At 36.2% G+C, this 6,640-nt stretch overlaps 1 pseudogene; it reads right to left on the bottom strand.

The window, feature by feature from the left end:
• Positions 1 to 1,808: 1,808 nt before the first annotated feature.
• Positions 1,809 to 2,525, bottom strand: LOC104849132 (annotated as a pseudogene).
• Positions 2,526 to 6,640: the final 4,115 nt, after the last annotated feature.

Genomic DNA, 6,640 nt, shown 5'->3' with positions numbered 1-6,640 from the left:
AAAGCATCCTGTCTTTCATATTGCTGTACTCACAGTGTTTCTTTAGAAGACAGTCTACACCACACAGCACAAAGCAAGGAAGTGCAGCCAGTAATGCAGATAATTTATAGTTGATAATTAGTAGAATCGTGGAGGCAGTAGACTGCAGAGGTTCTATTCAGTGACTAAATCTGATTGCCCTTGTACCACTCATTCTTGAGCAGTATAACTGTGGGTAACTTACTAAGCCTCTAGAATCTAATTTCCATAACCCATAAGGTAGGGTTATCTAGACTTCCTTCAGAACTATCATGTTCTTTTTGAAGATAAGTATTTAGCCTAGTATTTGCCACATAATTTTCAGTAATTGATAACTCCTACTGATAAATTTTAAAAACCTAAATAAATTGCAGATATTTCATGAAATCTAATTAAGCAGATGAAATAAGAATATAGAATATTGAAATACCTATTCATCTCTATTTTTGCTGGTAAAACTAAATTGCATTTATTTGCAGTCTTTGCTTTTCAGAAAAGGGGTCTGTTTTATATTTGCTCCAGGTGGGATATTGATGCATTTCATTCATTGGTTATTTTTAAATAAAAACTTTTCAACAACTAGAAGAAATCTTGTTTATTTTCTCAAAATTCAACTGAAAGCTTTAGATTACATACTCTGATAAATGGAAGAATATATTATTAAAATTTTAGTAAAGAAATGTATCACTTCTAATCCATCAAAAATAGGAATTTTGTTACAGTGATCCCTTAATGATCTCTGCAAAATATTTGTTTAAATCATGATAATTATCACGATAATTAATTGTGACATCATTTTGACATATAACGTAAGGTGTGTAGAACTCGATTTTATTGATGACTAGTGGTAATTTACTCTTAGTAGTGTTGCTCAGTCAATGAATTTAGAACTAGTGAGCTTACATCTGCTTATGTAAGCCTGTAAATCTGTGTGAGTGTTTAAGTGTGGAGCATATAAATACAATTAACTGGTTGGAAAGAAGTTGGCAGGCTTTGATTGCAAGAACCACTTATTTGTTTATGTTTCTACTTAGAATTGTACTCTATCATAGTGAATGGTATTGATTAAGTCCGTTGGGTGACTGGCATGGGCTTCTATAAATAACTTATCTCATACCCAGTGCTGCTTATGCTAGATATTTATCACTGTGCACAGGGTATAAATGCCCAAGATTATGTTGTTTCCTTTTAGAATAATAGAAAGTACTCTATTTAAACGAAATGTTAGAAGGCAATCCTGGGGTTTGGCATAAGTAAAATTATTGATCGGTCCTTTTTATGGTTTGAATGCTTCTCCCCTAAAGAATGTGTCAAAACTCAATCCATAAGGCCTCTATGTTGGGAAGTGGGGCGTAACAGAGGTAGGTAGGTTATAAGACTTGCACACTCATAAATGAATTGATGCTGATTGTAAAGTATTTCAGGCTATGAGTTCAATCTCTTGCTCTGTCTTAACCTTTCTTTGTGCTTCTGCCATAGGATGCCAAGCAAGAAGACCCCAAGGAAACACTGGCCTTTCAATCCTGGATTTCCCAGCTTCTAGAAACACAAGCCAATAAAGACTTGTTCATTATAAATAACCTAGTTTCAGGTATCCTCTTAAAGCAGTATGAAACAGAAATACATCTTAAATAAGGTACAAGCAATTAACTAGAGATTAGTTATTAAATAATGATTAACTATAAAAGATTGATATGAAATTATCATTTGAACATTTTCTTTTGAAACGATGGTGTCATTATTATTTATTTTTTATTTTCCAGAGACGAGCTTTATTGAGCCACTCAGCTCTAGTTCCCTTTCTCCTGCACAGTCTTGGTTCCACAGAGTAGTCCAGTCCGGTGAGCAGCAGTGAGAGCACCCAAAGTGCCGTGGTTACCCCCTCCAGAAGGCTGCTCCACAGGATTCCTGGCCTCGCCCCACAGTTCCTCTCTCCTTTATATTTGTGGTAGGCTCGGCCAGCCTTCAAGATAAGTTTATCAATTCAGCCACCGCCAGCTACTATACCAACAGCTCTGTTGGCAGAAGAGAGGACCTTCTTGGAACCCAAGGGCAGCTTCACACTGGTCTTCTTGGTTTCAGGGTTGTGGGAAATGGTTCCCAGGGGTTTGGGCCAGCTTGCCCGGGTCCCCAGGCTGCTCCTCAGGCATGGTGCCCGCAGGAAGAACATTGCCAACGTTGAGTTGGGTCTTCTTGCCGCAATACTAGAACTGGTCAGTATGCATGCCCTCAGCGACAATGAACAACTCTGTACCCTTCTTGAATCAGTACTACCCCAGAAGACCACCTTCGCGAGTGGTATACTGCAGTCCAGGTAGTGAATAATGTCCTTCACAATGCCCTTGATGTAGCCTGGACGCTCTGTGAAGGCCACAGAGCGTAGACGAACAGCGCCCTTAACGATGCTTCATGCACGCTGGAAACACAGAGCCAGCACTCTTGCTCCGTCCATTATCATGCGTCCCATGGCGGCGGGTCTGTTCCCGAGCTTGGCCGAAAGAGGTCATTATTTATAATTTTAACCAAATTTAAACACATAATATATAAGTATATTATATATGTAAACACATATTACATACTATATTTACATATTACATATTTATATACAATACATTTATATATATATATCATGTAAATGTATAAGCCAAAAAGGACAGATCTAGATTATACTAAAATTAACCTATTGAAGTAGATCCAAAGAAACAATAGCTTTATTAGTATGAGTTTCTTAGCAGGAAAATACTGCATCCTTACTGAAAAATTAGGTAAATCATTGATACTTTGGTGAAATTTAGAAAGTTCACTCAACTATTTTAAAGAAAATATCCCTGAGCATAAACTCCCTAGAATAACATGGGATAGAAATAAAGTATTTGTTAATAGGGAGGGGAGGAGGGGGTGAAGGGAGAGCACGGACAAGGGGAAAAAATGAGAACCAAGACCTGTCATGTAAAGGTACAAGATCCCAATAATAAATGTAATTGTACTGTATACCTAAAATGTACCAATGAACTCAATAAAAGAAAAAAAAAGGAATAGTACACCTCACCAGATAGTTGATCATGTTACTAGAGAAAGCACAAAAGTTATCTCAGAGATAAATACATAAGACACCATTTTTCTCCGTTTCTTCTTGTCACCCTCTGCCATTGAAATAATGGGATTTATTTTTGATACTTAGTTCAGTGCTGAAAAGAAATACTCCATCAAGAAACAAAAGGTGTATGCTACAGTGGGTGAAAAAAGCCCAAATGGCAAGTGAGGAAATGCATTTTTTTTTCCTCAGTCTGTGGCCTCCCCAGCTCGAAGCATTTCCATGAATGAATGAAAGTTTTACTTTTGTACAGAAAAGCAAGTAAAACTGAAATTCATTTGAAGATATTACGAGGAGAACATCAGTCAGACTGAAACTGAGTCAGTGGTGGACAGTGTTATGCCTTGTTTCTAGACCTGCCCTACAGCCTCATGCGGTCATGGGTGAGGAGTATGGGAGTTGGATGGACTAGGATGTGTGAGTGTGGATTAAGGTTGTGATATTTGGATTGACGGTGTGAATAGTGGAACTTCCACCCTGGTGTGAGTGACTCCAACCAACAGGCTAATAGACTAGATGGAAAATAAAGGAACAGAAAGAAAGCAAGATCGTTGCAGCTGCCTCTGTTGTTGCTGCCTTCTGTCTTCCATGCCAGGAACCCCTTCTTCTCTGTGAAGCCCCTCTGCCACGCCATCCTTCCTTGCAGCCAGCCGACTAAAGACTGAAACTTCTACAAACTGTGAGCCAAAATAAACCTTTCTTCTCTTAATTTGTGAGTACTGGGTGTTTGTCCCAGCAACGAGAAAAATAGCCAAAATGGTCTGTCTCTGTTAAGGTTTAATTTTAAAAGTCCTCTCTTGACACATTTAATATTTGGCAATTAACATTAGGTAAACAGGGGTAATTTTGGACAGTTCTGCTACTTTTCAGCGAGAAATTGAAGAAAAGTTTAAGACAGCTATTTTAAAGGCTGGAAAACATCACTTTGTCCTGACTGTTATATTTTTAAGGGAGTACCATACAGACTATAATAGGGTGTATATGAAATCTTGTATAGATCGTAGGTACTTCCTTATCACTCATAATCACCTGAGATGCTGAGTACATGTTGGTCCAGAACTGGGTTAGAGATCTCCAGGCAGGAAGGAGCAGAAGTTAAGAGGTAGGAGGGAGAGACGTGATATGACCAAGACAGATACACTTGAGAAGCTATGATGTAAGTTTTCTTGTTGCTTAGATCATTTTATGCCATATCAGACCTTCTAATACTAATAGGTATTGTATATGTTGGATTTACTACCTAATGCTGACTACAACGTTATTTTATTTTCTGAGTTTATTAATGTCTTTGAGAATTAGTTATTTTATGTGACTATTTTTGAAATCTGGACTTCAAAAATTTGGTCTCTTCAGAAAAGTCCTTTTATTAATCTCTACCTGCTGATATTCCTAAACTTGGGGAATGTTTACTTCTCCTTGGAAGTCTACTTAAATCAGAGAATCATAATTTAAAAGATAACAGCATGTAAGTAAATATCAATTCCTTAATAAAATAGCATGGATATCAAAGCAGTTTTCTATTTTTCTTTCACCCTTACTGTGAATGAATCCAGGTAGCATTATACTATGACTTAGTAAAATAAATATTTTACAAAGTCGGCTGAGAACCAAGTATATATTTGAATGATAAATGTACTATGTTCTAATAAAAATGAGTATTAAATGGAAATATGCTTTACTTGTCCAAATGCATCTTTTGAAAGTTATATACTCTTCATGAATTCATAGATAAATATAATAATAAAAATATTTGGAAATGAGTACAAATTTACCAAAAGAAAATCATGTACCTATTCACAGCTATAGTTATAGCTATTATGACAATTATAAAATTTCAGGCAACCTGAAGGACATGGCATCAGCCTTATTAAATGGTATTTACACTAAAACATGTGGAGTTGTCTGAAAGATCAAGACGAGGAGATGATTCAGAGTTTTACTTCAAAATGTAGGCAGCTGTTTCAATTGCAAAAAGACACTCCAGAAGACTGAATGAACCTGCCAAAGCCAAACACCTTTGAGAAATCTCATGGGAGGCCTCGTCCTCCAGAGACTTGCTGTTCGCTTTTCACTTCAAAGCATGCAGGCTCAGCCTCTTGGTAATAAGCCAATGTGAACATCCAGACATCTGTAGTTTCTCCCTTCACATTCTCAGGCCTTTTGTTGTTATATCAGATCCTGGAAATGCGAGTCCGGAACAAAATATTCCTGTTATCATGTATTACCTTTGGTATGTCCTTCACTGAAGCTAATAATAGCATTTGTGCTACTTATTCATGGAATTAAAGGAAATAACCATTTAGAACTGGACAAAACATAGATTCTGATCCTATTACTTTGAAGACAATAAATCCGGGCCCAGAAATGTTGAGCGACTTTCCTACTGGCACACAGTGTGTAAGTGGAACAGCTCTGGTCTCTCTAAACTCCTCTCTCTGTTCTGTTCAAGAACTGCTCGCTGGCCTCCTACCATGGCAGCACACTTGGTCAGGTTATGGAGGGCTGCTAATCCATTGTGATGTACCACTGCTTTGTACTAGAGGAGCTCATGATGTATTTGCATTTTTTTCAACTAATATTTTGGGGAAACAGGCTAAGACATTCTTATTTCCTCAAGAGTTTCATATGTATGTTTGTGACAGACAAGAAAAGGACAAAGAATTCAAATTTTTTGTTATGTAATGCCTAACAGGGAGAGAAGGGTGATTTTTCTAATGTTTACTTTTATCAAAGTAAAACTTATATACACTGAAATGGTCACTTGGCTAGATACATATATCTAAATCTGTATCTTCATCAGTATAAATATCAATCTCTGTTTCAAACATTTGAAACTTGTTATGGATGTAATACTCCCTCACCCCAAATACAAAAGTGTGAGTTTCCTAAAACAAGGTTGTTTTCTTTGTCACCTTCACAAAAACTGCTAATGAGAATAGCCAAAATTTTGAAGGCAAAAAGTTTTCGACATATAATTTACAAATTTACACATATATATTGCTATTTTAACCCAATATGTGAAAGATACAGGTTGTTTGTTATTACTGTATATATAGTTTGTTGCATATATGCTATTATTTAACTTAACTGTGGAAAGTACCAGTAATATAATAATAAAATAATATGATAAAAATATAAGATATTCTATAATTTCTGTCTTTGATACAGTGATTTATTTGAATTACACAAAAATCTTAATGTGATATTTATAATGAAAGTTGCATTACTGTGTATTCTTAGAAAGATAATATGTAAATGTAACATTTGTTTTGAAAAGAGAAATTAATAAGGTGAGGCTAAATAGATATTGCCTTTACTTAGTAAGAGAAAATAATGACATGTTCCCTTCCTTCGCATGATGAAATAGGATGTTTTGAATCTTCCTACCTATTTTACCAGTGCTACTATGCTACTCACTTTAGACTACTGAAATGCCCGGAGCTTTTAAGTCTGTTTTCTTTACTCATGCATTTTAGTAAATGCAACACAAACACACACACACACACACACACACACACACACACACAC

This window comes from Fukomys damarensis, unplaced genomic scaffold (genome assembly GCF_012274545.1).
Source record: "Fukomys damarensis isolate Sample0158 unplaced genomic scaffold, DMR_v1.0_HiC HiC_scaffold_1, whole genome shotgun sequence".
Classification (NCBI taxonomy): Eukaryota; Metazoa; Chordata; class Mammalia; order Rodentia; family Bathyergidae; genus Fukomys; species Fukomys damarensis.
Note: the sequence above shows the minus strand (reverse complement) of the source record. Positions and strands in the feature narration are given on the sequence as shown.